Here is a 6,000-nt window from a genome sequence, read left to right as displayed (position 1 = left end):
TCGCTAGTTACTTGGCAGAAGAGACCAACACCCACCTCGCTACAACCTCCTTTCAGGTAGTTGTAGAGCACGATGAGGTCTCCCCTCAGCCTCCTCTTCTCCAGGCTAAACAACCCCAGTTCCCTCAACCGCTCCTCATAAGGCTCCAGGCCCTTCACCAGCTTCGTTGCCCTTCTCTGGACACGCTCCAACACCTCCATGTCCTTCTTGTAGTGAGGGGCCCAGAACTGAACACAGTATTCGAGGTGCAGCCTCACCAGTGCCGAGTACAGGGGCACGATCACCTCCCTACTCCTACTGGCCACACTATTCCTAATACAGGCCAGGATGCCATTGGCCTTCTTGGCCACCTGAGCACACTGCTGGATCATGTTCAGCCGGCTGTCAATCAGCACCCCCAGGTCCTTTTCCTCTGGGCAGCTTTCCAGCCACTCTTCCCCAAGCCTGTAGCGTTGCCTGGGGTTGTTGTGGCCGAAGTGCAGGACCTGGCACTTGGCCTTGTTGAACATCATACAGTTGGCCTCGGCCCATCGATCCAGCCTGTCCAGGTCCCTCTGTAGAGCCTTCCTACCCTCGAGCAGATCAACACTCCCGCCCAACTTGGTGTCATCTGCAAACTGACTGAGGGAGCATTCGATCCCCTCATCCAGATCGTTGATAAAGATATTGAACAAGACCGGCCCCAGTACTGAGCCCTGGGGAACACCGCTCATGACCGGCCGCCAACTGGATTTAACTCCGTTCACCACAACTCTCTGGGCTCGGCCGTCCAGCCAGTTTTTTACCCAGCAAAGAGTGCACCTGTCTAGGTCGTGAGCCACCAGCTTCTCTAGGAGAATGCTGTGGGAGACAGTGTCAAAGGCTTTACTGAAGTCCAAGTAGACCACATCCACAGCCTTTCCCTCATCCACTAGGCGGGTCACCTGGTCATAGAAGGAGATCAGATTGGTCAAGCAGGACCTGCCTTCCATGAACCCGTGCTGGCTGGGCCTGATCCCCTGTGTGTCCCGGACATGGCTTGTGAGCACCCTCAAAACCAACCGCTCCATAATCTTCCCCGGCACTGAGGTCAGGCTGACCGGTCTGTAGTTCCCCGGATCCTCCTTCCGGCCCTCCTTATAGATCGGCGTCACATTGGCGAGCCTCCAGTCGTCCGGGACCTCCCCAGTTAACCAGGACTGATGGTAAATGATGGAGAGCGGATACCTTTAGAGGGTATATATTTAAACTAGGATTTCACCTGCTCTGGCTTTCTAGGGTATGGTTGTCTCAAAAACTTGTAACAGTTCAGATAGTGCCTGATGAACAGAGAATAACATTTTAATTATATCACTCAGAAACACTCTAGATTCTTTTTTTCCTTAGCACTGTCATACAGGGGAACTGATAATCTAATAGATTTCTATAAAAATTCCCTGAAATCCTTTTCCCAGTTGTAATGATTTTGTCCACACCTATGACATGTAATGACTATCATGGAGACGTTATTGTAACAATATCTTCTTTTTCTCTTCCCCATTTTGACAGTAGTATCAGTCTGTGGGAAGCCTTATATTTCCCAGTTACAGGGTTGTACTCATGTCTTTAATCACAATGGAAACCAGATATAATTAAAATACGCAGGGGTAATTTTTCGGTGTGTATAGTATAGTGTAGTTTCCTCTGCAATCTCTTACACAAAACTAAATCAGTGATCAGAAGAAACCAAAAAACAAGCAAACAAAAAAGAGCCTGATTGGGAAATTTCACCAATTTGCTTTTCTTATACGTAAAGAAAACTTTAAATGTTATCATAACATCTGAGGATTAATTGGAAATACTTATTCCAGAAGAAGAGGTAGATGCTGAGCTCAAATCTAAAGTCATCCTTAATATTGTCCCATACTGGTGTCCCAGATAATTTGCTTGTAAGCTGAGAGGAAAGTATAAAAAGAGAAGAAGGAAATGGTTCGTCTTAAGGGCGCTCACAAGCCATCTCCGGGACAACCAGGGGATCAGGCCCAGCCAGCACGGGTTCATGGAAGGCAAGTCCTGCTTGACCAACCTGATCTCCTTTTATGAACAGGTGACCTGCCCAGTGGATGAGGGAAAGGCTGTGGATGTGGTCTACCTGGACTTCAGTAAAGCCTTTGACACTGTCTCCCACAGCATTCTCCAAGAGAAGCTGGCGGCTCACGGCTTAGACGGATACACTCTTCGCTGGGTGAAAAACTGGCTGGACAGCTGAGCCCAGAGAGTTGTGGTGAACGGAGTTAAATCCAGTTGGCGGCCAGTCATGAGCGGTGTTCCCCAGGGCTCAGTATTGTGGCCAGTTCTGTTTACTATCTTTATCAATGATCTGGATGAGGGGATCGAGTGCTTCCTCAGTAAGTTTGCAGACGACACCAAGCTGGGTGGGAGTGTTGATCTGCTCGAGGGTAGGAAGGCTCTGCAGAGGGACCTGGACAGGCTGGATCGATGGGCCGAGGCCAACTGTATGAGGTTCAACAAGGCCAAGTGCTGGGTCCTGCACTTGGGTCATCACAACCCCATGCAACACTACAGGCTTGGGGAAGAGTGGCTGGAAAGCTGCCCAGATGAAAAGGATCTGGCGGTGTTGATTGACAGCCAGCTGAACAAGAGCCAGCAGTGTGCCCAGGTGGCCAAGAAGGCCAATGGCATCCTGGCCTGTATCAGAAATAGTGTGGCCAGCAGGAGCAGGGAGGTGATCGTGCCCCTGTACTCGGCACTGGGGAGGCTGCATCTCGAATACTGTGTTCAGTTTTGGGCCCCTCACTACAAGAAGGACATTGAGGTGCTGGAGCGTGTCCAGAGAAGGGCAACGAAGCTGGTGAAAGGTCTGGAGAACAAGTCTTATGAGGAGCGGCTGAGGGAACTGGGGTTGTTTAGCCTGGAGAAGAGGAGGCTGAGGGGAGACCTCATCGCGCTCTACAACTACCTGAAAGGAGGTTGTAGCGAGGTGGGTTGCTGGTCTCTTCTGCCAAGTAACTAGCGATAGGACGAGAGGAAATGGCCTCAAGTTGCGCCAAGGGAGGTTTAGATTGGACATTAGGAAAAATTTCTTTACTGAAAGAGTGGTCAGGCCTTGGAACAGGCTGCCCAGGGACGTGGTTGAGTCACCATCCCTGTAGGTATTTTAAAGACGTGTAGATGAGGCGCTTATGGACGTGGTTTAGTGGGCATGGTGGTGTTAAGTTGATGGGTGGACTCGATGATCTTAGAGGTCTTTTCCAACCTTAATGATTCTATGATTCTATGATAAAAAAACAGTGTTGCTAAAAGCTGAAATATTGCATCTATGTATTTGCAACATAGAGCAGTACAGGGCATTCACACTATTTTCAATGCACAGCATATGGATCTAAAGATTAATTCTGAGCAGGGCCTGTGGATGGATCTTGTTTTACTTTAATAGCTACCTAAAAGTAGGCCCTGAGGAAGGAGCAGAATTCTGTGCAATGCAACATAAACAAAAGAAAGCCCCAATCACTCTCATTGTAGACTCTTGTATGTCCCTAGGAATGTGAGATCTATTGCATTGCAAATAATTTCATTCTAAGTCCTGTTAGTCAGAAAGTACAAATGGAACAGTATTCAGAAATTTCTGGAGCCTTTTCTGTAAAGATTCACTATATTTTACATTCCTGGCTTTCCTCAGAGGCTTGGGAAGCAATTTGTGCTAAAGGAAAAAACTCAGAAACATCACAACAAACTATTTAGCACAAATCCATCACAGCCTCTGAGTGTCAGAGCTGAACCCTGCAGCTTTCTATCAAAACTCTGGGCAATTTTTGAGGGGACATATTCCCTTTGAGTTTCATAAAGTGAAGTATTTTTGAGATTTAAAGTGTTCTGTGTTTGATTACATGAGGCTAAATCATGTTGCTCTTTTGACATGAGAAACAAATAATAATGTACTGCCCTTTTCCTAAAGATTTTAGTATTTTTCAACCCAATCAGCTGAGCAGTTGATAGCACTCTTCATTAGAGTGCAGAGAGACTTCTGTTGTTTCATTGACTGATTAGTGTCAACATAGCAATATAAAAATGAAAGAAGGCCAGTCATTTTGCAAGGGGCAACCTTCACGTATACATTGAATCTGTAGTTCAATCCAGCTTCAGCTTCAGTGGGAGTACTTGTGGTGTGCAAGGCTAAGCACGACGGTGTCTGTAAGTTAAGGACTGTTTACTCTCGGTAAGATTAAGCTCCTTCAAGAGCAGAAAAAAAACTTTTTGCCAAAAGTTTTCTGAAATAACAGAGTTCTCTGAAATAAAACAAGCCAGTAAGAGTAGAATTTATCATTTATTACTTTTTTTTTTAAATAAAGAGAATACACTTTTTTCAGATTAAATTATTCCAAGTATGGAAAGTCAACCTTATTTTTCTGTAAGTGTCCTAAAACTCTTTTGAAAAAGGTCTTAGACTTCCAAGTGTGTTGGTCTCAGACCTATAAAGCTACTACAATGCTTCAGTTTTTGTTTTTTTTTTTTCTTTTCTTTTTTCCCCTGGATCTACCATTTTAGGTATGTAAAAAACATTTCTTTTAATTTATAATCTTTTTTATCCTTTCTAATTTTAAAAGTTTCCTCTATTGTGAACATATTCAAGACTGTTAGATGTTCTGGAAAGTTTCCTTATTTACTGTAATGTTACCTGGGGCCTGTACATTCTCTACAAAAGTCTGAAAATTCAATTTGAGGTTTTACAACACTGAAGTGATAAAAAAGGTAAGAAGTAGTTCCTGATAAAGATCAAGACTAAGCCACCAAAAACTAATGGATAATTAAAAAATGAATGCAGCAATAGCTAGTCACCAAAATCTCTTCCTAGATTTGTTTTTTCAAAGGCAAGGTCAAACCAATAATATAATGCTGCAAACACCAGCTCCTTCTATCTCACCAAATGTTAGACATCAATCTCCTGAATTTGTTCAAGGCAGAAACAAGGACAAGGGAGAAATGATTTTAAGCCATCTCTTAGCTTTTTTGCTATGGGATTCAAATGAATGCTCAGCATCTGATATATTTGTGTTCCCAGGGATTTAGTGGGTGGGGCTGGGACGCTTCCAGAAATACTTGTGGGCTCAAGTTCATGGTGGAGGTGTTTCTGACGAAGTCACAACAGCCGCTCGGTGGCTGCCTTTCTTTGCAAATGAAGAACCCTCTGCAGCCTGGGCTAAGGTGCAGCTTCAAGTCCATTGTGCCAGAGGGACACAAGCTCTTGGCAAGACAAGCATTTTCCCAGCTAGCTCTGGGTTATGCTTAGCCTTTCATACCAGAATAGGTCAATACTGAGAAAACTCCAGTAGTCTGGAGACTTGCTGATGATGCTACCATGATAAAGTCCCATCAGAGACTGTGTTGTAGCTGGGATGAATGCCAAATCCACCAGACTATTTTATATTAATAAGCATCTTTCTTAGTTTCTCCTGTTAGACTTGTTCTACTTTATAAATATCTTTTTTTTTATAAGAAGAAAAGGAGAAACTGTTCAGGGTGCTTAGCTGGTGTTTGGGACATCTAGGCTTCTTTTACAGTATATATTTCACCTAAGAGTGGAAAGCTTCCTCCAGGCTACCTAAGATCCTTGAGATATGGACAATCTTTTTGTAGATGTGCACCTCAGAGAGACCAAGAATTGGAACCTGTTCTTCTGAGCTGAGTGTCCTTTAAAATATTTTGGAAAATATTTTAAATATTTTGGAAAAAGGACCAAGGATCAGTCCTATTCTCACCTAGGAGTCTAAGCGAGAAGGAAACATCTCCTTCCCCTTTTCCTCTTCAGTTTTCCCTGGAGTAGCTGAAGTGACTTGATACTCAGAGGTTTTCTTTCTAATCCTCAAAAATTGTGAAGGAAGCTTGGGTGCTAAACAAAGAGATAGCAAGGTATCTACCTTTTTTTTAATAGAAATGCCTAAGTCTGCTTCCAGGTATAGCAGTGAAGTATTTAATTTTCAGTATTTAGTTAACAAGGTCATAGTGCAATAAAGCAAATGTTAG

The sequence above is a fragment of the Calonectris borealis genome, chromosome 1, assembly GCF_964195595.1.
Source record: "Calonectris borealis chromosome 1, bCalBor7.hap1.2, whole genome shotgun sequence".
Taxonomy (NCBI): Eukaryota; Metazoa; Chordata; class Aves; order Procellariiformes; family Procellariidae; genus Calonectris; species Calonectris borealis.
This window is presented reverse-complemented; position numbering follows the sequence as displayed.